A 26,998-nucleotide genomic window follows, 5' to 3' on the forward strand; every position below is an offset into this window, starting at 1 on the left:
ATATTTTTACCAGATTCATTTTTTTTTTCCCTAGTAAGAAATATTTTCCATTCCAGTGTTAGCCAAGTTAGGCTATCCTATTGCTTCACCCAGTGCCCAGGCATAATATCACACTCTCAAAGGGACCACTGAAGGGAGTGTAATGAGAGCATGTACAATGAAGTGGGCAGGGTTAAGCAAGAAAGGATAGGGGCAATCCTTAGGGACAGCAAAAGCAGGGGTTTTGAGGGGTCTGGGTGGGGAGCAGTTAAGTTACTGGAACATACAATAGCTCAATGAAAAGGGCTGCCCTTGTAGAAAGTGGGGCCTTGGGTAGAGGGTCAGAGTCTGCCTGTAATGACCTGGCAGGAAGGTGGCTGTTGGAATAAAGATGCTTTTTTTCATTCTTCACTAATCCTTCAATTTCTTGATGAATGTCTTCCATTGGCTGAACTGAAAGTTGGAGGGCAAAAAAGAATGATAGTGAAGTCGTCAGAAGTTAAAGTCTTGGGGCTCACAGCAGGATGGAGAAGGGTGGAGAGTGGATGCGGGGTGCAAGCCAAAACTACCTAGATGCCTTTTCTACTAGCTGAGGTGCTAACTGTAACCTACAAAGTATTGACACTTTATGTCTGTATATGCAGGGTAATCAGAAACAGGGAAAACATGAGTTTCAGATATGAAAGTCCCACAAAAAGAAAACAAAGTATTGCAACAGAATAAAACCCAGAACTATGTTCTATTTTAAATTTGTCATAGTATAATTGGTAGAAAATCAATATTAAACATTATTAATGTCCCTCAAATTTGATAAAAGTCTAAAAATATATATATTTTTGTCATTTATATTTAGGAAAAAAGTCTTTAATTCTGCCTCCAAGAAAAAGAGTCATATTGGGTTGTCTAAAAGTAGAGACTGACACAGGGATTCTTTCAGAGAGTGATTTAGGACAAGTCTTCAAGCACGCAAAGACAGCAGGGTAGTTCAGGAGAAGAAGCTAAACGAAAGTGTGGTATCTAGCTCAGCCTGATTCCATGATGGGCTCTGGAGCATAATGGCATCAGAGAATTGTCCTGCAAGGGGAGAATGTATCCTTGTGTGTGTTCAGTCACTTCAGTCGTGTCCAACTCTTTGCAACCCTCTGGACTATAGCCCACCAAGCTCCTCTGTCCATGGAATTCTCCAGGCAAGCATACTGGAATGGGTTGCCATGCCCTCTTCCAGGGAATTTTCCCAACCTGGAGTTCAAACTTGCATCTCCTGCATTGCAGGTGAATATTTTTACCTGTTGAGCCACCTGGCATGCCCAGAATCTGTCCTTGGGAGCAAGATATTCTGGTGGTGGTGGAAAAACATGTTCTAGGCATCTCCAGGCATGGGTGTTCTCCGTGGCGGACACAATTACCTATAAGAGGGGGCATCTGTGAACCACTAGAAGAAACTAACACCAGCTGCTGGGGGATGGGTGCCCTGGCTCAGTAAAGGAGGTCCGGTTGGGGGACCATCTACTGAATCCATATAAGCTTGTAGATAGAATCTTGCCCACCTACAAATATTCCCAATTTCTAACCTTGGGGACTGAATATATCTTGTGACATACTGCAGAACACAGCAAGTCATCCTATCTCTGAGAAAATCCTACAGAGCAATTAGGCAATTGGCAAAGATAAGTTGACCTGAAAGAGAATGCTAAAATAGAGATTTGCTTGCAAATACAGAAGTCTTTTTGAAGTTTTACATCAGAAATCCTCTCCCAATGACTTCTTCTAGCTCCTTTTTGTTTCACACACATTGGAATTGTTCTGAGACCCCTTTTCATCTGATTGTACTGGATACTAACGATAGCTGAGATGGTAAATGATAAAGTTTAATCAGGAATGACATGAAAAATACTTATTGCATATTTGCTTATCAATCAGTAATAGCCAACCAGAATGTACCATGAATGGAGTTGCCCTACTTGGCCAGGTGTTAAACTTGAGGTGTCGGGTCATTAAGAGAAGGGACTGAGGCTGCAGAAGAGGAGTGGTAAGACCCTGGATTAGGGGATGCTTAAGGTATAAGATGGTTTTCAACCTGCTGAAAAACCTTTCATTATGATTATACCAGTTCCTACTGATTAAGTATTGACTGGGAGAATTGTTTCTGATATTATTTATTGTCATTGTTATTGTTATGTTGCTTCAAGTAAAACCTTAGTAACTGTAGCTTTGAATCTGATGACAGTCCTGCAAGTGACTGAAGTCAGAAACTCCTAAGACCAATCTCTAAGACCATTATAACTGAAGTTGTAACTTAACCTTCAAATCTAGATTCCCAGGCATCTAGTATAAAACACAAAGTTGAATGAGAACCTAGAGACATACAGTTGTAAGTCATTATTTATTCTACCTTTGGCCAGCAGGTTGGATAAGAACTTTCTAATCACAACCTTGAAGAAAATGAATAGATAGTAGGCTATCTTAGCTGATATGTAAGTGGTCAGTGCTTTTTCTATTCATAATGCTTTAAACTGAGGCACTTTAGTGCACAGTACTGCTAATTTATTTTTTTCTGGCTTCATTTGTACAGTCTCTTAAAATCCATCAGTTAGGAACAGTGTCTAGACAGTTATTATGATACAATCAGAAGGAAAGCTGGTAAATAAAAAAAGAAAAAGAAAGTGAATAGAAGTGCTGATTAAAATAACAGTCCGGTTTATATGAGGCACCTTTTAAATTTGTATTTTCCAGGTTTCATCTTTGCGAGGCTCAGATCACAGTAAAATATTGTAGCACTAGAAGTCAGCTTCATTTTATGTCTAAAAAAGAAAGAGTAAAGTTGAATTTATTTCTCCATAGAAAGATTTCAGGAAACTAATTAAATAAATATTATGGCAGTGCATTTGAATAGTTTTGTTATCAGTGAGGAAAGAAAATGCTCAAATATTTTATGTCACTGTTAAAGAAGGGCAAAAAAGCCATTGCTGAATAAATGGTTTCATCAAATCTATATCTGATTTGAGGAAGTCAACTTTTTTATGGGAACTAAAAAATGCAAAATACACATAACCCAGTCCCTGAACACAATCTTTCCCTTTGAGTTTTCAGAAGAACTCCCATTTCAGTTTTGGAGCCATCTGCTCTTGCCTTTTGCCACCAAGTATGTGGATAGATAATCTCTCAGGGTGCAGTTAAATGAACATGAAGAAACGAGTTCATGCTATAAAGGGATGCAAAAAAGCTAAAGCGTAAATGATCACATCTGTGCAAGGTATGGAGCAAGGGAGGAGACAGAAGCATGCAAATTAGTCACTCACTGTCAACACAGAAGTTCAAGTTCCAAGCAAATACACTGAATGGGACAATGATTTACAGCACACAAACTCATCCCCGTCAGGAGGGCAGAAAGGATGAATAATTGGTCAGAGGCATTCATGTGGCATGGGAAAGCAAAAGCAACTCAGATCGATTCTGTAAACACAAAAGAACAGAAACAACCCAGCCTGAATGAAAGACTGATTACAACTTTCCAATCTTAGATTTGAAGGACTCAATTTGCTAACAGCAAATTTCATTAAGTCCGAAGTATCATGATGGAGATTGTCTTTCCCCACTGGGCTCATGGTTTTTGTTCTTCGGCTGCTGCATCAATTACCCCCTCCCCACCCCTCGCCAGTAAAACGTTGGCAGATGAGCACTGCGGCAACCCTTTTCCGGAAGGTGGGCTCCGATTCCCTCATACGGGAAAGTCACAAGTTTGGCGAGGTGTGAAGAGATTTAATTTCACTAAAAGCCTATAAGCCGAGGTTGCATTCCACACAAAGGATGCTTTCTGGACGATTAATGCAACTTTTACATCCTCTTCAATTTGGCTTTAAAATATCTCTTCCAATGACCATAATTCTCAGCCTGAGAACTTTTAACTTTTTTGGATAGACTGTTTTAAGTGTTTTTCACCACTTCAAATGAATGTTGAAGAACTTCTTCATTAAGTCTTTGTCATGGAAGAAAATCTAGAATAATGTGCCCTTGGTCCTAAGCATCTTAATTTTAGGGTCATGTTCACCTTAGGGCACTGCAGTGTTTAGACCTCAAGTCCTAAGCTAAGGATTAACCCAGAGGCAGGAGCTTCCACTCCTTATTTCTGTATCCCCGACTGCCTCTCCTCTTCCTCATACCACCCACCTTCTACCTCTTTCAAGGCCTCAATCCATGCTCACTTCTCTCTTTAAACCTTTCTGAGTCATGCTAGTATTTATTAGCTACACTGAATTACTCATGATTGCACTTGGGAACCTTCTCGTCTACCGTAGGGCTGTGGTTTTTAAACCCTGGCCGGCAACAGCATCACTTGGAGTGCTTGTTGAATACAGATGGCTGAGCCCTACCCCAGAGATTCTGATTTAGTCTGTGTAAGAAGGGAGGGGGGGTGAGAATTTGCATTTTTAACAAGTTCCCACACGAGGCTGATGCTACTGGTGTGGGGACCACACTTCCAGAGTCTCTGCCATAGGCATGCTCTTTCCTCCTTCTCTGCTGGCCACATTCTAATTCATGTTTCAAGTTGTTATTTTCCAGTCACTAAGTCGTGTCCAACTCTTTGTGACCCCATGGACTGCAGCATGCCTGGCTTCCCTATCCTTTACTATCTCCTGGAGTTAGCTCAATTCATATCCTTTGAGTCAGTTGTGTTATCTAACCATCTCATCCTCTGCCATCTCCTTCTCCTCCTGGCCTCAATCTTTCCCAGCATTAGGGTCTTTTCCAATGAGTCAGCTCTCCGCATCAAGTAGCCAAAGTATTGAAACTTCAGCTTCAGCATCAGTCCTTCCAATGAATATTCAGGGTTAATTTCTTTTAGGATTCACTGGTTTGATCCCCTTGCAGTCCAATGAACTCTTGAGAGTCTTCCCTAGCACAATATGAAAGCATCAATTTTTTGGTACTTAGTATTCTTAATGGTCCAACTTTCACATCCGTATCTGACTACTGGAAACACCATAGCTTTGACTATAAGGACTAGCAAAGTGGTATCTCTGCTTTTTGATATCCTGTCTAGATTTATCATAGCTTTTCTTCCAAGGAGCAAGACCATTCTTCATTCCAGTTCTCTAAGCTTTCTCCTGGCAGAGTTAGTCTTCGCTCAGCCTGGATTGTCACTCACAAGATGTCTTATTTCAATGAAGGGAGGGTAACTGTATTTGTTTTCTAGGGCTTCCATAATAAAGTACCACAGACTGAAGGGCTTAAACAACAGAAATTTTTTTCTCACAGTTCTGGAGGCTGGAAGTTCAAGATCAAAGTGTTGGCAGGCTTGGTTTCTTCTGAGGCCTCTCTGCTTGGAGTGCAGATGACTATCTTCTTCCTGTGTCCTCACGAAGTCCTTCCTCTGTGTGGTCCATCAGTGATGTCTCTCTGTGTGTTCTTCTCTCCTCTTCTTATAAGGATGCGGTCAGGATGGATTAGAGTCCATCCTAATGGCCTCATTTAACATGATCACCTCTCTAAAGGCCCCATCTCCAAATACAGTCACAGTCTAACATACTTTGATTAGGGTTTCAGCATATGCATTTTGGGGGGGACACAATTCTGCCCATAAGAGTAGCAAATTCAGGTATCTGAAGAAACCCAGAGTTATACAGATGTGTACATGTGGTGGTATGGAAGATATGAGAAATAAAGAAAATGACTTTGTTGCCAGCAAGGCTGTGACCTTTCTGGAGGATCATAAACCTGTTCACATAACAGATACAGTGTTCAGACACAGCTGCACTGTGACCACATTTGGGACAAGACAGGGTCACGCTACCCATACAAGAGTGACTAAGCCTCCTCCCCTCCCCACTCTACTGTTTACCCATGACAACTCTAAACCTCAATTTAACCCTCCCGCCTCCTCGATAAAGCGTAATAAGCTAATTAGTCATGAAAATACCACCACCCGACAGCCTCCAGCCGACCCTGGCTTCCTGGTTCCAGCGTTCTCTGACTCCGCCCACACAGGCCACTTCCGTAGGTAGGAAGTTCTTCCCACATGGGCTCCGTTCTGCTGCAATAATTTCCGTAACAAACTCTTTGACCCCACTCTGTTCCCAGTGCTTGTTCATCAGTGGGCTTTACGGACAGTGGGAAGGATGTGCCTGGCTTGAACCTGGAACATGTTTAGAATGATTCGCCCCTTCTAAAGGTGTTCAGAAGAGACAGGACTAACGTCACCAAGAATACATCACAGAAGCAGCCAGTTCGCAGCCCTTGCTCGAATGTTGGACTCTCCTCTGAAATCTCTTAACTCTTCCAGCTCAGCGGTTTTTCTCTTCCTTCTCTGATACACTAAGAGTGGGGCATGAAAGGAGCAGCAAATGTCTGCATTGCCTCTCATAACTTACAAAGCATGCTTACAATCTTTGAATTATTTAATTTTCACAACACACTGGTAAGCTAAGTACGCTAGATGGGGGTTGGGGGCGGCAGTCTAGTGGTAAGAGGAAAAGAGCTACAAGCTATTAGGTATAAAATAATCTACAAGGATATACTGTATAATATTAGGGAATATAGCCAATATTCTAAAATAACTATAATGGAGTATAACCTTTTAAAAATGTGAATCATTACATTGTACACCTATAATTTGTACATTATGATCAACAATACTTTAATATAAAAAAGGAAACTGGTCCTTAGAGATGTAACTGCCTTGATCAATGTCACTTCAATAATGTGACCAAGTTCATACTGTAATTAAGTAAAAATTTGCTGTACTACGTTATACTATGCTCTCTCAACCTGCGAAGAGCTTGTAGTTGAGCAAAAAGATGTTCTCCTATGCCCTTGTGTGTTTATGCTCTCTTCCCATATAGACCAAAACGTCCTCAAAGTTAGACATCCTTTTGAGTGTTTCTCTGGCATCTCCCACAGCTGGATCTAGTGCAAAGCTGATCACATAGCAGACCCTTAACAGGAAGTCACTGATTGAGTGAAACTTGTGAACATTTCACAGAAGGGGGACAATGGGAAGACATTCAGTTCAGTTCAGTCCAGTCGCTCAGTCTTGTCTGACTCTTTGAGACCCCATGGACGACAGCAATGGGACCAGCTTCCCTGTCCATCACCAACTCTTGGAGCCTACTCAAACTCATGTCCCTCTCATCGGTGATGCCATCATTGATTTAAAGCAAAGCCACCTTTCAATCTTTGTCTCATAATTGCAACACCAGAGGCTGTTACTTTAATTCTTCAAGGTGCTTCGCATCAAAACATTTTTCGTGCTTGGCATTTTTTCTTTTCCTCCTATGGTTTCTGCTTTGAAAAAGGTTGGGGAGGTTCAAACTTCAATTCATGTTTGCTTCCTGGAGTTGTGTGGGAATTTAGGAAACATGTGGACAGCATGTGATGGACAATGTGATGTGCCATATCCAGATCTGCCTTTAAGGAACAATCTACTGCTCTAGCTGCTGGGATGCTGTCAATACCAGCCTTCAGCTGTCAGCTCCTCAGAGACTGCTGAGCCACAATAAGCTGCTCTGCCTGTTGATTGTACCCGTTCCTGGAGTAGCCCATATCCAGTGACTGATCAGGGAGGGTTTAAAGTTCTGGCCATCTTGGCCCAGCTCAGGACAACTCTGAAGACACATCTTACATCAGAACTGCCATGACATTGACTGAGGCTGTCATAGATCTGCGTCATGACTCAACTTTGGCCGATCTTGCTTCTTTTCCGTCTTTGCCCCAGTGTTGAAACTTAAGCCTCTCCTAGGTAAACATTCTGCACATTAAACTCTTAGAGCCTGCTTCCTGAGAAAGCGTACTTGAGACAGAGAAGTTTGGCTGGGGAGAGGGAGGGCTTAGCTGGTCCACATGAAGATGATGAACTTGCTGTGAACCCTCAAGAGCATAAATCAGTAGAATGTGTTTGGCTGTGGTCTGTTGAAGGTGACCACATTACAGTGAGAAGTTTGGATGATTCCTATGGCTTTGCTAAGCACAATTTATGCCTCCTACATCCTGAGGATGATGGAAGGGAAGCTTTCCATGCTGAAGGGGGCCCCTCAGGGCCTCTCAGGGTTTACTCAGCTGCTGAATATCTTCCCACATCCTCTTGCCTTAAAGCTAAGTAGACAATTTATTTGCTTTTGCAATATTTGTGTGACCTTGATCATTCTTAATCCAGTGAATGTGAAAGGAGTGCATCATTGTAGCCCTCATGTCCTCCTAATGGTGCTGGAAATCTCTGAATTTCTGATTGTGTTCAAGACATTTTCACCCAAGTTCCAGCCTGGTAATAAAGACTTTAGGTGGACATTGGACTGCTCTCTGAATCTTTCTTTCTTCCTGGAGCTAAAGGTGCAGGCTTTCTAATTAGCATCATTTTAGCTTTGTTGTCTACAGTGGCAGCTAGAAACTCCATTTTCACCTGTAAGTGTCCTGTCACTTAGATAAATTTCACAGCACTCTTTGGCTCCAGGCCGTCCTCCAGAGTCTCCTCAGCAGGACTAATTTGATATATTGGCTTAACAAATCCCATTGGCCCTGCCCGATTTGGAACCGAGGGTGAAGGTGGTTTATAGGGGCAATAGCAACAGAAATGTCCTCTCTGAGATGGGCAAACCATTTCCTCTCTGCTTCAGTCCAATACGATTTCCCTTAATCTTCTTAATGCCTGAGAAGCTGCTGCATCCTCTGTCCTTAAAGCTCTTTTCTCCCCTGAAGGTTAATGCACCAAAGGGAGAGCCGGCCCATTATTTCTGCTCCTTTGGGCAGGCACCCTATTTTCTTCACCTCCATTTGGCATTATGTTAAAATGGCTTAGTGCTGGAGCACATGATTCATGGTCACTGGGCTGGGCTAAGGCCCCAGGTTGTCTCGTCAGAGGGTCTGTTAAGACAGAATGAGCTGGCCAGCTGAACCTGACAGCACCTCTTGTCCACTGGGTAGGTCTGATCATGACCCAGTAACATAGTCACCCAATCTGTGTTCTTGATGAACTCTCTGTTGGTGCCTGCCTCAACTTTATTCCTGCATTCCTCACATTTCTGCAGAGTTCATCTCTTACCTTTCTTCCTGAGGTTCCTCTCTTTCCATCCTTCCTTAACTGCCCTGAAAAAGACCTTGTCTGAGTTTCTGGACTCCTGTCTAGTTGGTTGACATCTTCTGTCTCTGCATCCCACCCCATCTCAGGGAAGGGAACACTTCAGCAAAATCTAGCCTATTTGACTATTTAATCTGTGCCTTCATTCTTATGTTTTAACAAACATTTTCTGTCATAACAGTTCCTGAATTTAATCAAATTCCTGGTTCTGCTGTCCCTGTCCAGCTAGTCTATATTTTGTCAGCTATCTTCTTGGGTGAAGATCTGTTGTTGTGCTCTGCTGCCAGCGCTCTTGATGGAAAAAAGACCATCAGTTGGATATTCTTTGTTAGTAACCACTCCTTCTAGGGTACTGCTATTTTTTTTTTTCCAGAGCCATTTTTGGTCACTCTATAATAAATAGGATTCGGGGGGTAACTTTATGGTGATCATCTATGTAGTACATGGATAAATTTAACAATAGAGCATTACTTTTATGATATACAGTTTGCCCACTTCCAATTTTAACGAATTGCTTGGCTTCATTCACAAAGGGTATGTACTGTTGAGATTTTTTAATTAGTTAATCATCTTTTAGTGATCTTTTCTATGTTGGCTATTAATATGTAGATTCAAATGATATCAGGAGTTTATGAAAGTTCTTAAAAAGTCTTAGAAGGTGTGTTTCAGAAGAAATTGGTGCTGTGAGTGGAACATCTCTGATCTCCTTCTAACTGTTTGGTCAGGTCACTGTGAACAGTGGTCCTGTCTTTTTGGCTATCTGGGCCTTAGTTTACCTATGAACGAAATAAGCATTTTGTATGAAGTGGCTCCTAAATTCCTTTTCAGATCTAGCATTCTCTGTCTCTGTGATAATGGGCAAAATGTTAACTTTTCAGATTATTCCTTTCAAATCACATTTGAATATGCCATTTTGAAAAGCATTATAATTCCTTTTGTTCAGAAATATTTTTCCTACCCCTTGATTAGAGAACTGCTTAAGGACAAGTCTCTCAAATGAGACTCAGATGGGAAAAGAAAATTGGGAAGGGAGAACTGAGCCTCGAATAGCTGGATGAACCCTTCCAAGACTGTGGCTCCCCAGGTGGTGCTAGTGGGAAAGCACCTGCCTGCCAATGCAGGAGATGTAGTCACAGGTTCAATATCTAGGTTGGCAAGATCCCCTGAAGGAGGACATGGCAACCCACTCCAATATTCTTACCTGGAGAATCCCATGGACAGAGGAGCCTGGTGGGCTACAGTCCATGGGATCACAAACAGTCAGACAGGACTGAAGTGACTTAGCACACACATTCTCAGATTATAAACAGCTCTCCTTCAGCACGGCCTGAATGCTGGGAAAAGCAAAATTCTAGAACAAAGATTTAAACTATCCAATAAGTAGTTTAAATGGGTAGATTTCCTAGTTCCAAACCTGGGGTGAGTGTAAGGATTTTACTATTGACCTTTTTCTCTGCAGGGAACTCATTGTTAAAGAATTTATGCATTTCAAATGACAGCCTTGCCCCTTTGACATTGAATCCTTCCCAGGAATTCTTCCTTAATAATAATAATAATATTTATAAAGTATCACACATAAATACACGTATTTATTTATATTCATATTTTTACATTTTAATTTCACTATCAAATCAAAGAGATATCCAATATCTATCTCATGTATATATTGTATAAATGTATATACATTGGATATCTTTCTGTTTGGTGGCTGAATTTCAGTAAGTACAACATCCTGTTATTTATTCTAACTGAAAATAAAAAGCTTTCCATGAGATAGAGTTGGCTTTTATGGACATTTATTCTTTGTACCACATATTTCTTCCACGGCTGGCTTTCAGTCTGAATCCAGGCAGATGTTTCTCTTTTGAACTTCTGATAACTAAGGACATTCCTTTTTGTGTAATCCCTTCCAACCTTATAATCCAGTGGAGAATGCTCACCTGACATACTCAGCAATAACTGATTCCAGTAATAGGCATTGCCACACACCAGTCTCTCTCCTTCCCAGATACTTTTTTATATGTCTGGACATGTTTCTTTCAGCAACTGCCTACAGCTTTTCATTTTATGTTTGATTTACCTCTGTATGCTCTTGTGTTCTTTATGGCTGCCACTACACTTCCAGCCCTCTGTCTACTGTAATCTTATTTTCAATGTCTTGGTCTCTAGCTCAAGAATTCACATTTTACCTCTCTGATTCTTATCATTTAATCATAATTTACTATGACAAACCTGGACAGCATATTAAAAAGCAGAGATATCACTTTGCCAACAAAGGTCCGTATAGTCAAAGCTGTGTTTTTTTCCAGTAGTCATGTACAGATGTGAGAGTTGGACTGTAAAGAAGGCTGAGTGCCAAATAATTGATTCTTTTGAATTGCGGTGCTGGAGAAGGCTATTGAAAGTGCCTTGGACTGCAAGGAGATCAAACCAGGCAATCCTAAAGAAAATCAACACTGAATACTCATTGGAAGGACTGATGCTAAAGTCCTCCAATACTCTGATGCAAAGACTCTGATGCTAGGAAAGATTGAAGGCAGGAGGAGAAGGGGGTGGGGTACAAAGGATGAGATGGTTAACTCAATGGACATGAGTTTGAGCAAACTCTGGGAGATGGTGAAGGACAGGGAAGCCTGGCATATTGCAGTCCATGGGGTCACAAAGAATTGGACATGATTTAGTGACTGAACAACAAAAACAATATTTATAAATATCACAATTAATGTACTCTCACCTTAAGTTAGAATAATAGCATATGCAATAATATTTTAGACACATATGTATGCATTTTAGGAAGAGATATTTCTTCCATGGGCTCTGGAAGAATAAGCTTTTCTCCAGTGCCAAAGGACTTAATGAGATAATATTAATATCTTAATGAGATAATATTTTTAAGACACCTGGCTTAGGGTTAGACTCCTGAAATGCTCTGTAAATGGTAACTCCCTTTCACCCTTATCGTGGAATTTCATAAATCACAATTGGTGAGTTGGGGGAAGATGCTTTGCTCAAGAAGTTTCACATTCCTGAATCTATCACATTATATACCCTTAGTGCCTATTCTGCTTATTCACAATATCGGCCATGATGGAGCATGGCTTACTTTGGAATCTCCCAGTTGCATGTGATAGAAACCAAAGTCAAAGTATGTCAAGCCAAAAGGGGTATGATAAACTATTAAGGGGGCTTCCCTGTGGCTTAGTGGTAAAGAATCGACCTGCCAAAGCAGGAGACTCAGGTTCTATCCTTGGGTTGGGAAAATCCCCTGGAAAAGAAAATGGCAACCCACTCCATTATTCTTGCCTGGGAAATCCCATGGATAGAGGAGTCTGGAGGGCTATAGTCCATAGGGTGTCAAAAGAATCGGACTCAACTTAGTAACTGAACAATAACAAGAGCTATTAAGGATTCTCTTGCAATCGAAGGACTAGGATTCAGGAATGCCTAGAATTAGGGTTAACAAGGCACTGAGGATTCTCTCGCTTTGTGATTTATGCACATATGTTTTATTTTTCCCCAGCCTCACCCCCACAGATGTGCTTCTCATTTTCCCATGACATGAAATAGGATTTGCATTTCCACAAATCAAGACTTTCTAGAAGGATATGGACTCATTCATCTCCAGGGCCAAAACTCCCATGGAAGGAATCAGTATTCCTCTATCTTGTGTGAGGTCCTCATTCCTAGGCTTATCCAGAAGGTTGAGGTCTTAGAGAAGATGGAATTAACCAGATTTAGATTGAGAGCTCCCCTCTCCATCACCATCTGTAGCCATGATAAAGGCTTTCATGGATTTGATGGCGGTGGGGTGGGGGTGGTGTTCTACAGGAAACATTCCACAGAGAGGACAGTTCGGTTCAGTTGCTCAGTCGTATCCGACTCTTTGCAACCCCATGAATCGCAGCATGCCAGGCCTCTCTGTTCATCACCAACTCCTGGAGTCCACTCAAATCCATGTCCGTCGAGTCAGTGATGCCATCCAGCCATCTCATCCTCTGTCGTCCCCTTCTCCTCCTGCCCCCAATGCCTCCCAGCATCAGAGTCTTTTCCAATGAGTCAACTCTTCGCATGAGGTGGCCAAAGTATTGAAGTTTCAGCTTTAGCATCAGTCTTTCCAATGAACACCCAGGACTGATCTCCTTTAGAATGAACTGGTTGGATCTCCTTGCAGTCCAAGGGACTCTGAAGAGTCTTCTCCAACACCACAGTTCAAAAGCATCAATTCTTTGGCGCTCAGCTTTCTTCACAGTCCAACTCTCACATCCATACATGACTACTGGAAAAACCTTAGCCTTGACTAGACGGACCTTTGTTGGCAAAGTAATGTCTCTGCTTTTTAATATGCTATCTAGGTTGGTCATAACTTTCCTTCCAAGGAGTAAGCGTCTTTTAATTTCATGGCTGCAATCACCATCTGCAGTGATTTTGGAGCCCCCCAAAAGAAAGTCTGACACTGTTTCCACTGTTTCCCTATCTATTTGCCATGAAGTGATGGGACCAGGTGCCATGATCTTCGTTTTCTGAATGTTGAGCTTTAAGCCAACTTTTTCACTTTCAACTTTCACTTTCATCAAGAGGCTTTTTAGTTCCTCTTCACTTTCTGCCATAAGGATGGTGTCATCTGCATATCTGAGGTTATTGATATTTCTCCCAGCAATCTTGATTCCAGCTTGTGCTTCCTCCAGCCCAGCATTTCTCATGACATACTCTGCATAGAAGTTAAATAAGCAGGATGACAATATACAGCCTTTTCCTATTTGGAACCAGTCTGTTGTCCCATGTCCAGTTCTAACTGTTGCTTCCTGACCTGCATATAGATTTCTCAAGATGCAGGTCAGGTGGTCTGGTATTCCCATCTCTTTCACAGTTTTCCACAGTTTATTGTGATCCACACAATCAAAGGCTTTGGCATAGTCAATAAAGCAGAAATAGATGTTTTTTCTGCAACTCTCTTGCTTCTTCGATGATCCAGCAGATGTTGGCAATTTGATCTCTGGTTCCTCTGCCTTTTCTAAAACCAGCTTGAACATCTGGAAGTTCATGGTTCATGTATTGCTGAAGCCTGGCTTGGAGAATTTTGAGCATTACTTCACTAGTGTGTGAGATGAGTGCAATTGTGCAGTAGTTTGAGCATTCTTTGGCATTGCCTTTCTTTAGGATTGGAATGAAAACTGACCTTTTCCAGTCCTGTGGGCACTGCTGAGTTTTCCAAATTTGCTGGCATATACTCATTTTCACTATATTGATTCTTCTGATCCATGAACACAGTATATTTCTCCATCTATTTGTGTCCTCTTTGATTCCTTCACCAGTATTTTATAGTTTTCTATATATAGGTATTTTGTTTCTTTCTTTTTTATGTTATTTTTAAACTTTACAATATTGTATTGGTTTTGCCAAATATCAAAATGAATCCTCCACAGGTATACATGTTTTCCCCATCCTGAACCCTCCTCCCTCCTCCCTCCCCATACCATCCCTCTGGGTCGTCCCATTGCACCAGCCCCAAGCATCCAGTATTGTGCATTGAACCTCGACTGGCGACTTGTTTCATACATGATATTATACATGTTTCAATGCCATTCTTCCAAATCATCCCACCCTCTCCCTCTCCCACAGAGTCCAAAAGACTGTTCTATACATCAGTGTCTCTTTTGCTGTCTCATATACAGGGTTATTGTTACCATCTTTCTAAATCCCATATATATGCGTTAGTATACTGTATTGGCATTTTTCTTTCTGGCTTACTTCACTCTGTATAATAGGCTCCAGTTTCATCCACCTCATGGTAGATATATTCCTAAGTATTTTATTCTTTTCGTTGCAATGGTGAATGGAATTGTTTCCTTAATTTCTCTTTCTGTTTTCTCATTGTTAGTGTAAAGGAGTGCAAGGGATTTCTGTGTGTTGATTTTGTATCCTGCAACTTTATTATATTCATTGATTAGCTCTAGTAATTTTCTGGTGGAATCTTTAGGGTTTTCTATGTAGAGGATCATGTCATCTGCAAACAATGAGAGTTTTACTTCTTTTCCAATCTGGATTCCTTTTATTTTTCTGCTCTGATTGATGTGGCCAAAACTATGTCAAATAGTAGTGGTGAGAGTAGGCACCCTTGTCTTGTTCCTGACTTTAGGGGAAATGCTTTCAATTTTTTACCATTGAAGATAATGTTTGCTGAGGGTTTGTCATATATAGCTTTTATTATGTTGAGGTATGTTCCTTCTATTCCTGCTTTCTGGAGGGTTTTTATCATAAATGGATGTTGAATTTTGTCAAAGGCTTCCTCTGTATCTATTGAGATAATCATATGGTTTTTATATTTCAATTTGTTAATGTGGTGTATTACATTGATTGATTTGTGGGTATTGAAGAATCCTTGCATCCCTGGGATAAAGTCTACTTAGTCATGATGTATGATCTTTTTAATATGCTGTTGGATTCTGTTTGCTAGAATTTTGTTAAGGATTTTTGCATCTGTGCTCATCAGTGATATTGGCCTGTGGTTTTCTTTTTTTGTGGCATCTTTGTCAGGTTTTAGTATTAGGGTGATGGTGGCCTCAAAGAATGAGTTTGGAAGTTTACCTTCCTCTGCAATTTTCTGGAAGAGTTTGAGTAGAATAAGTGTTAGCTCTTCTCTAAATTTTTGGTAGAATTCAGCTGTGAAGCTGTTTGTTCCTGGGCTTTTGTTTGTTGGAAGTTTTCTGATTACAGTTTCAATTTCCGTGCTTGTGATGGGCCTGTTAAGATTTTCTATTTCTTCCTGGTTCAGTTTTGGAAAGTTGTACTTTTCTAAGAATGTATCCATTCCTTCCAAGGATCTCATTCAAATATGAAGGAGAAATCAAAAGCTTTACAGACAAGCAAAAGCTGAGAGAATTCAGCACCACCAAACCAGCTCTCCAACAAATGCTAAAGGATCTTCTCTAAATGGGAAACACAGAAAGGGTGTATAAACTCAAACCCAAAACAATAAAGTAAATGGCAATGGGATCATACTTATCAATAATTACCTTAAATATAAATGGGTTGAATGCCCCAATCAAAAGACAAAGAGTGGCTGAATGGATACAAAAACAAGATCCCTATATATGTTGTCTACCAGAGACCCACCTCGAAATAAGGGACACATACAGACTAAAAGTGAAGGGCTGGAAAAAGATATTCCATGCAAATAGAGACCAAAAGAAAGCAGGAGTAGCAATACTTATATCAGATAAAATAGACTTTAAAACAAAGGCTGTGAAAAGAGACAAAGATGGGCACTATGTAACGATCAAAGGATCAACCTAAGAAGAAGATATAACAATTATAAATATATACGCACCCAACATAGGAGCACTGCAATATGTGAGACAAATGCTAACAAGTATGAAAGGGGAAATTAACAATAACACAATAATAGTGGGATACTTTAATACCCCACTCACACCTATGGATAGATCAACTAAACAGAAAATTAACAAGGAAACACAAACTTTAAGTGATACAATAGACCAGTTAGACCTAATTGATATCTATAGGACATTTCACCCCAAAACAATGAATTTCACCTTTTTCTGAAGTGCACATGGAACCTTTTCCAGGATAGATCACATCCTGGGCCATAAATCTAGCCTTGGTAAATTCAAAAAAATAGAAATCATTCCAAGCATTTTTTCTGACCACAATGCAATAAGATTAGATGTCAATTACAGGAGAAAAACTATTAAAAATTCCAACATATGGAGGCTGAACAACAGGCTGCTTAGTAACCAACAAATCACAGAAGAAATAAAAAAAGAAATTAAAATTGCATAGAAACAAATGAAAATGAAAACACAACAACCCAAAACCTACGGGACACTGTAAAAGCAGTGCTAAGGGGAAGGTTCATACCAATACAGGCTTACCTCGAGAAACAAGAAAAAAGTCAAATAAATAACCTAACTCTACACCTAAAGCAACTAGAAAAGGAAGAAATGAAGAACCCCAGGGTTAGTAGAAGGAAATAAATCTTAAAAATTAGGGCAGAAATAAATGCAAAAGAAACAAAAGAGACCATAGCAAAAATCAACAAAGCCAAAAGCTTGTTCTTTGAGAAGATAAATAAAATTGACAAACCATTAGCCAGACTCATCAAGAAACAAAAGGAGAAAAATCAAATCAACAGGATCAGAAATGAAAATGGATAGATCACAACAGACAACACAGAAATAAAAGGATCATAAGAGACTACTATCAGCAACTATATGCAAATAAAATGGACAACTTGGAAAATATTCTTGAATCTTCTCTCTCAGTCATTTCACCTCTTTCATCAACACCAAACATCCAGATAGAATCGTGAGCAAATCTCACTAATTCTATTTACTTATCTCTTAAATCTTTCCTGCTGCCAATCCACAAATTTAATGCCCAGTTCCTGTACTCATAATCTCTTGTTAAGACTATGGTGATGATCTTCTAGCACTCTTCTTCACCTCCAGCCTCACAGTTCTAATCCATTCTGTACACTACCAATGCAACAATCTTTCCAGTCATCGCAAATGTTTAAAACCTCCCAGGAGCTCCGAATATGTCATACTGATGTTTTGCCCACTTTTCTATAGGGCAGAGTTGCCTCAGGGTGGAATTTTGACACTGTGAATAGTGATCCAGCGATGTGTTAGAAAATCAATTTAGTCGGTCAAAACCAGCATTTTAAACAAAATAAAATATTTTGTTTTTTATTTTGTTTACAGAGAGGACAGACAATTAAAAATTGTCCCAGGAGACTAACTAGTTTATACCTCTGCTTTCTCCCAAACCTCCACTATCTCCCCATTTCTCAGTCTCAACTTTGCTTTGTATTTCCCTGAAAAAAAAAAAAAAAAAATCCAAAAAAGAACTTGATATGTTCCCTTAGTAAATCTAATACATCTTTTCTTTGCCTTAATCTCCAGTGACCATGGTTGATCTGTTCTCCCTCCTTTTATCTAGAGCCAATTCCTCTATTTCATCATTAGTTTCCATTTTCCCTCTACTTCTCAATGACTTCTCTCTTCCTGCACTATCCCTTCTACTCACACAGTGTCATTTCTGTTAGCTTTCAAAGGAACCATGGGATCTTCCATTTAAACAACCCACCCTTGTCCTATATGCTCTTGCAGCTATGACTCTATCTTTCTGTTCTTCTTGGAGAGAACCCTTTAGAGGAGGGGCTTATTTATATTCATATTTCCAGTTATTCCCCTTTTATCCTCTCTGAAACCTCCTCTTATCAGGCTCTCTTCCCCCCTACTTCTCAAAATCTGCTCTTGTCATGGTCACCAATGACTCTAAAATGGTCAGCTTTAAAGGTAAACCTCAGCCTTTATTTTATTTTGACCAACAGTAAAATTTGCCACCGTTCATCATTTATTCCATCTTAAAACACTTTTTTATCATGTAAACAGGGGATAAATTCTATTTATTGAAATATAAGAACTCAATACATCCTACATAAAGTGCTAGAAAAATACACCCAGTGTTCCTTGGTCAAAATACAGATGATAAACTTTGAGATGCATTCTAACTCTTCTAATGTATGGACTGAAGGTTTTGCTTTTCACAGGTTTTCAACTGCAGCTAAATATTTAATAAAGCTGGACATGCAAGAAGTTAATGTCCTTGCAGAGAGGAGTTAACCATACTCTTCTCTGCTGTTGGTGAATATTCATTTATTTCTATAACATAAGCCATTACTCATGATCTATAAGTTCTCCTGCTGTAAAGAAGCATCATATTCTTAAAGGATTGGTGGTCCTTTATCTTAATTCACGAAGAATAAAACAGTTCTTTCCTAAAATACAAAATGTTCCCGTCTTAACTCTAATACAGGAGAATGATGGCCTGAAGCCCTATTGTGATAAGTTATATCACTATTACAGTTCCACCAACACAACACATCCTTATTGAAATGTACACCGTATGTCTTTTCGTGATTACATCTCACAGTGATTATATATAAATGCTGTTATTCTTTCTAGGCATCTCAAGCATACTGCATAATGTTAAACATTTTATCATTCATCTTCCTCTAAACTTCAAACCTCAGAGGGAATAGGCAATTAAATACTCTCCCAGACAACCAGTTCGCCTCTCTTCTCCACATTTCCTCTCTATTCTTTACTCTCTGATCATAATCTTGCTTCCTGATTCACTGAAAAAAACCTACTCATCTTGCTGACTTTTCCAACTCAAGTAAAGACAGCTCTTTTTCTCTCAGATACATAATCCAAAATACCTACGTTAGGGAGACTCATGTTTCTCTTTAATAACTTGCGTTTAATCTGTCAGCATGGGAACGTCTCTGGTGGTCCAGTGGGACATGAGTTTGATCCCTGGTCAAGGAACTGAGATCTGCATGCTGTGGGGCAACCAAGCCCTCGCACGGCAATTACTGAGCTCACAAGTTTTAGAACCCATGTGCCACAATGAAGACCCAGCACAGCCAGAATTTTTTAAAATAAAAAGAAATAAAACAATCTGTCAGCAGATTCAGTTGACTCTATAGAATTTAGTAGTTTTTGTTTGTTTTTAACCACCATTACCACCCTACTCTAAGAAGTGTACAGTCACTCTTGATTGGTCAACTTCGAGTGGATAATTGATCTCCCAGTGCTCACCTTTGTTCCACTTCATTCATTTATACTCAAAGCATCCTGAATGTTTATTGTCTGCTTTCCTTTCTAGGGTGTCACTGCCTTGAAAAGGGGGACTTTTTCTGTTGTTCACTGTTGTTTCCCCAGCAGCAAGTACAGTGCCTGATACACAGGAGGGACTCAAAACAATGTCAGCTGAAAGAATTCATTCATCTGGGAGCTCTTCCCAAACTAGGACCATCACTTATCAGCTTTTGTATTTCTTGTGCATCATGCACTATCAGACAAAGAGCAGGTGCTCAATTATCTTTGTTCAGTGTATCCCTGAGTTACTGGGAAGTAATACTAGGAAAGCACAAACTTCTCCCTCCAGCTCTTGTCACAGGCTGTCCGTTTGTTCCCATCATTGAAAGAGCACTGTAAAAAGTCAAAGGGGTAAATCTCTCCAGAATTAATAAAAAATCATTTGTTAGGATGAAGATCAGCAGATCACAGTGGGTTAAAAAAAAAAGGCTGGTGGCAAGGATTCGGTGGAATAGAGAGTACAGAATGAAAGCCGCCTGGGAGACTGTCTGCAGGAAGACGAAGACCAGAACTGTCCATATAGGGGATTGTAACATCTCCTGATGCAGGAAAATGAAGGTCTGTGAGCTTTTGGGAGCTGAACAACTAATACCAGGGAATGCTAACATAGTAAGAAATAGAGTTGGTTTTCCCTTTTTCATCCATTAACTTTTATCTTCCTGTTTGCTCCTCTCTTACCCCTCCCTCCTTTCTTTCCTTCTATCCTTCCTTCATCTATCTGCATTGAACACTGGCTGTGTGCCAGGCATAGGAAGACATGAAGACATAGACAAGACCCTTGTCCCGATAGAAGTTATGGTACTGGATTGATGGGGTAGGTATAGAGAATCAAGTTAAGAAGCGCAAATAGAACAAGATGACAAAAGCTTTGATGTCCTGACTCAAAGATGTAGGTACAATTGTGGGGAAAGAGGACATTTTCCATCCAATTCTGAGATGAGATCTGTGTTTTAAAAGATGCAGAAGAATCTTCTAGCTCATAAAAAGAATAAAGGAATTCAAGAGAGATGACAGCCATGTGGATATGCTGAGGGCCTAGTATGGCATGTGCTGAAAATCACAGTTGTCCCACATGTCTAGGGAAGATGTGGCATTTGAGATGATTAAGGAGATGAGGCTAAAAGTAGGCAGATTATAAAGTTCATAGAAACTAAACTTAGAAGTCTGAACTTATTCTGGGTGCTCTGGAATGTAATTTTAGGATTATAAACAGGAAAATAAAATAATCAGAATTTTTAATGATTAATGAACATTAATGGTTTATTTACTGAGGACATTTTATGTGCCAAGCATTGTTCAAGAGCTACTTACATAGTATTTCACTCAATTCTCTGCACAAGCCTCCAATAAAAGTATAATTAGCCTCATCTTAGAGTTGAGGGAATGGGAATTTAGAGAACTTTTTCATAAGATTGGAACAGCCAAGGTAGAGACTGAAGGAGGTATGGGATGGTGGTTAGAGCTAGATGGGAAGGACTTGGGAGAGGGGACTGACTCCATGGAAATGATGGAACTTTTTTTTTTAATTAAAATACATTTTTAATTTGGAGGTAATAGCTTTACAACTTCCCTGGTAGCTTTACAATATTGTGTTGGCTTCTGCTGTGCAACAGTGTGAATAAACTATTTTTTGGGCTCCAAAATCACTGCAGATGGTGATGCAGCTGTGAAATTAAGATGCTTACTCCTTGGAAGGAAAGTTATGACCAACCTAGACAGCATATTAAAAAGCAGAGACATTACTTTGTCAGCAAAGGTCCATCTAGTCAAGGCTATGGTTTTTCCAGTAGTTATGTATGGATGTGAGAGTTGGACTATAAAGAAAGCTGAGCACTGAAGAATTGATGTTTTTGAACTGTGGTGTTGGAGAAGACTCTTGAGAGTCCCTTGGACTGCAAGGAGATCCAACCAGTCCATTCTAAAGGAGATCAGTCCTGGGTGTTCATTGGAAGGACTGATGCTGAAACTGAAACTCCAATACTTTGGCTGCCTGATGTGAAGAGCTGACTCATTTGAAAAGACCCTGATGCTGGGAAAGGTTGAAGGTGGGAGGAGAAGGGGATGACAGAGGATGAGATAGTTGGATGGCATCACCAACTCAATGGACATGGGTTTGGGTGGACTCTGGGAGTTGGTGATGGACAAGGAGGCCTGGAGTGCTGTGGTTCATGGGGTTGCAAAGAGTCAGACATGACTGAGCGACTGAACGGAACTGAATACATATATTCTCCTTCCTCTTGAGCCTGCTTTCCACCCATCCCATCCCACCCCTCTAGATCATCACAGAGCACCAATCTGAGCTCCCTGTGGTATACAGGAGCTTCCCACTAACTACCTACTTTACATATGATAGTGGAATGATTATTCTTAAAGAATTATTCTGAGAGACTTAAGAAGTAGACTTTTGACTTCTTTCAAATATGCGTGTGAGGAGAGATGCTATTTGTATATCCCCTTCTAGCCTTATTCAGATATGCAACATACATGGATACTATTAACTCTTTTAAGTATAAAATATTTTTTCTCTTTTTATTCCCTCTTTGCCTCTTTCTACCTACTGAAGCACAGGAGCTTAGGGAACAGAAATTCTGATTTTAATTCACCACTGGTAAATGTTTTTCTTTCAGTGAGCCTGTGTGAACAGTCCCTGCCACCATGCTGACAGGGGAAGATTCTGAACTGAATTAGGGTGCCTGCTTAACACAGGGATGTATCCTGAATTCTCAACAATGTCAAACCGATTTTTCTATTTGCTGAAGTCTTGATCCTTCCCTCAGAAGCAGACTGAATCCTTGATTCCAGTTTTAGTTCCTTTTGATTGAACGATTAAACAGGGTCATATTTCAGGTGTTTCAATACAGGAAGCAGAAAACAGCTTCTTCCTTTCTTGACTAAAGTAGAGTCATGGGCACTTATAATCACAAAGAGGGACCACGGTGAACGTTCTCTTCGTCTCTGTATTCAAAATCCGCTGGAGTCCATTAATTTCAGAAGCATTTGATTGCAATGGGGGTGGGTGGGGGAGGGAGTGAAGAGGAGTCAAATGGATGTGGAAACGTCCTCAGATGGAGTTGTTTCTTATACCTCAGAGACTGAAGATGCTGGAGGATGTAGAATTCCAGGTTGGCTTTGCCCTTTGGTATTTTACAGTGGAGCTAACTTTTCCCGAGAGTCAGGAAGGCAGTCTGCACTTCCTTCACTTCTGAGTTTTAGTGACATCACTCTTAGACAAGTATCAAATGGCCTGGAAAAAAATGGAATTTTCTTGTTCCTCCAGGGGATTGCCGACCCTCCCTGGAACCTCTATTTATTTCCGTGAGAAGGACTTAGACCTGCAGGGCACCGCTGAATGTCTGAGGACTCAACAAAATCTTCATTGCTGGTTGTTGCAGATACTCAGTGGTGGTTAGAAAGCTGCGGTTGACTGAAACCTGCAGATCAGCCCATCAGTGAGTAGTGTTTGGAAGCCTTGACTCAGCTTGACGAACATGTAGCAAGCTGTGATGAGTGAAGTTGCTTGTTACCTGTGAACACTGAGATTTGCCTGCCCTCGTTTCCTCAAGAAGCCCAGGGAACTGAACTTGCTGGTTACTTACACACTTGCTCCACACTCGTTAATTATTAGGAAAAACAATGAAAAAATTTATCATATCCTCTATAAGTTACTTCCCTTATTACCTTATTTGCAGCTCATAACAATTTTGAGGAGAAGGTGATTACAATTGCTAACTTTGAGAAGGGGAAAACACAGCTGAGAATGTGTTAGTGATGTAACCAGAGTTACAGAGCCAGTGCAAGGCCAGGAGGCAACTTGGTTTCCTGTCTTCCATGGCGTTGCTCTGCCTGTAGTTAGTCCTGCCCTGCTGTTATTAATAGGAACCTTTCGGAGTTTTAGCCCCCAGTGAAGTCAGTAGACTCTTGGAGTTAGACCAAAGAGATTCAAGACAAAGAGAGCTTGGAGACTGCTGGAGAACGGGTATCTTAGCATTGGTCAGACCTGAGGTCAAATACAATAAAAGAAGCACTAAGTAGCTTGGCCATCCCAGGGCATCTTGTGCCTCAAGGAATTAAAATCCCATCAGTTCCAACCAGACTGGATGAAGTTCACTTTTAGATCTCCTGGTTTATGATAGGAAGGTTGTAGTGAATTTTATTTTTAGTTAAGGTATGGAAGCCTAGATATTCATTTTTACGGATTTTACACAAAAGTCTGTAAAGGAAGAAAGAAAATAATAATGGAAACAATAGTCATACGTTTTGAACAGTTTTCTTTCTAGAATTCAAGCATATACTTTTTCACAGGTCAATCTTTTAAAGGAAACATGATGTTTTCAAAAAAAAAAAGAAGCAATCTTTTAAAATATGGTCATTAAAATAATGTATTGCTTAAGCAGATAAGGACTTCCCCTGGTGGCTCAGATGGTAAAGCGTCTGCCTACAGTGCGGGAGACCCGAGTTCGATTCCTGGGTCAGGAAGACTCCCTGGAGAAGGAAATGGCAACACACTCCAGTACTCTTGCCTGGAAAATCCCATGGAGGGAGGAGCCTGGTAAGCTACAGTCCATGGGGTCGCAAAGAGTCGGACACGACTGAGCGATTTCACTTTCTTTAAGCATATAATGGTGCCTCCACACAATGAGTCACTACAGAGTTTTTAAACTTAATGGTGCTGAAAATATCTAATGAAAACAGAAACGTATACATATCATTGTGTTTAAAGAGCAGTATATACAGCAGTATGAAGAGGGTGTGTGTGTGTGTGTGTGTGTGTGGTAGGGAGAAAGAAAGAGGAGAGAGAGTGAAGGACTGGGAGGATAGATACAGAACCTTAGCAGTCACTACCTCTGATTCAGGGATGTGCTAACTGGGTTATCTGGGAAGCAGACACTGACAAAGTTGGGAGTGCAGAAGGACTATTAGGATTTAACAAATGGTGTTAGGAATACTTTATATCCACATGCAAAAGAATGAAGTTAGACCCCTATCTCATACCATACACTAAAAGGTTAAACTCAAAACGATCAAAGACCTGAATATAAGACTTAAAACTATGAAACTCTTAGAATACAAAAGAGGAAAAGCTTGATAACGTCAGATTTGACAATGATTTCCTGGATACAACACCAAAAGCACAGCCAACAAAAATGAAAATAGATTAATTGGATTGTATCAAAATTAAAAACATGTGTACATCAAAGGACACAGTCAACAGAGCGAAAAGATAACCGATGAAGTGGGAGGAAATATTTCCCAACTCTATATTTGAAAAGAGGTTTATATCTAGAATATATAAACAACTACAACTCAACCACAAAACCCCCCAAATAATCCAACTAAAAAAAAAATGGACAAAGGACTTAAATAGACACTTCTCCAAAGAAGATGTACAAATGGCCAATAAGCATGTGAAAAGGTACTCAACATCACTAATCATTAAGAAAGTGCAAATCAAAATCACAGCATGATACTACCTTGATTCCATTAGGATGGCTGCTATCAAAAAATAAAATTAAAAGATAACAAGTGTTGATGAGAATGTGGAGGAAGTACAATCTTTAACATTTGCCATGGGGAATGCAAAACAATATGGTATTTCCTCAGAAACCTAAAAATATCTTTACCACGTGACCTAGCTATTCCATTTCTGGGTTTATGTCCAAAAGAATTGAAAGCAATGTCTCAAAGATGTATTTACACACCCATATCCATAGCAGTGTTATTTATTTATTTTTAAAATTATATTATTTTTAAAATATTTATTTAGTAGTGGCTCATGGAATCTTTAGTTGCAGCATGTGAAATCTAGTTCCCTGATCAGGTATCAAACCCATGGCCCCTGTATTGGAAGACGGAGTGTTAGCCACTGGGCCACTGGGGGAAGTCCCTTATAGCAATCTTATTTATAATAGGCAAAAGGTGGAAGCAACCCGAGTTGGATGAACAAATGAAGGGATGAACAAAATACAGGTAATACATACAATGTAATAGTATTCAGCCTTAAGAAAGGATTGAAATTCTGACACATTCTTGAACCTTGAGGACGTTATACTCTGTATTTGTCAAAAAGACAAATATCGTGTGATTCTGTTTACATGAAGCCATCTAGAGCATGGGTCTCCAATTTCCAGAATCTAATGCCTAATGATTTGAGGTGGAGCTGATGTAATCATAACAGAAATAAAATGCATAAAAATGTAACATGCATGAATCATCCCGAAACCATTGCGTCCCCCTACCCCAGTCCATAGAAAAATTGTCTTCCACGAAACCAATCCCTGGCACCAAAAAGTTGGGGACACTGTTGTAAAGTTGTCAAATTCATAGAAACACAAAGCAGAAGGGTGCTTGCCAGGGTCAGGGGAGGGTCGGATGGGAAGCTGTTAAAGGGGTACAGAATTTCAGTCTCAACAATGTGAGTGATACTGAACTGTATACTTTAAAAGGGCTAATAAGGTAAATTTTATGTTATGTGTATTATTTGACCTCGATCAAAATAAAAAATGAATTATTGGGGTTAACACTGGTGGGGAAAAAAAAAGGAGGAAGGAATATTAAGCAAGGGAACTGTCAGATTGTGTTGTAGATGGTCCATCCCAGGTCAGCAGGAGTTCAGGAGCAAAGACAGCCCATTAGAAGAGGGTGCTTTGGGCAGAAATGGCTAATCCATGGCTAGTCCTTAAAATCATATTATTTTTTATTTTATTTTTTTTTTAATTTTATTTTATTTTTAAACTTTACATAATTGTATTAGTTTTGCCAAATATCAAAACGAATCCATCACAGGTATTATTTTTAAAATATTTATTTAGTTGTGGCTCATGGGGTTTGCAGTTACAGCATGTGAAATCTAGTTCCCTGATCAGGTATCAAATCCATGCCCCCTGTATTGGAAGGCAGAGTGTCAACCATTCCCTTGACTTTGATTGCCATAAATTTGGCCACCATGGCCTTACTTGGTTCCTGTTTGGGGGCTGCCCTGAGATAAGCAGGACTTCTTTTGGGAACCTGAGATGGATGCCTACCGAAGGAGATAACATTTGGAGGTGGTCAGCCAGGCACATTCCTGGAGTCTGGGCAATGATTCCTTCTTCGAACAGGCATCTGAGTGACACATCTCCATGACTGCCACGTGGGACTCCTTTGCATTTATATGTATTCCACATTTCTAACAATAAATAAAAGTGACTGGGATTCCCTGGTGGCTCAGTGATAAAGAATCTGCCTGCCAATGCAAGAGACATGGGTTTGAGCCTTGATCTGGGAA

General features: G+C 40.1%; 1 long non-coding RNA gene across 1 annotated transcript in view; it reads right to left on the reverse strand.

Moving 5' to 3' along the window:
* Window positions 1-2,501: 2,501 nt before the first annotated feature.
* LOC147380277 (uncharacterized) overlaps window positions 2,502-26,998 on the reverse strand; it is a 31,816-nt gene continuing 7,319 nt past the window's right edge. Inside the window, exon 2 of the long non-coding RNA XR_015167842.1 lies at window positions 2,502-2,780. This is a non-coding gene — a long non-coding RNA (uncharacterized LOC147380277). The remainder of the gene's footprint in view (window positions 2,781-26,998) is intronic.

Source organism: Bos grunniens, chromosome 1 (genome assembly GCF_055505025.1).
Source record: "Bos grunniens cultivar Pamir isolate PY7600 chromosome 1, Bosgru_T2T1.0, whole genome shotgun sequence".
Lineage (NCBI taxonomy): Eukaryota > Metazoa > Chordata > Mammalia > Artiodactyla > Bovidae > Bos > Bos grunniens.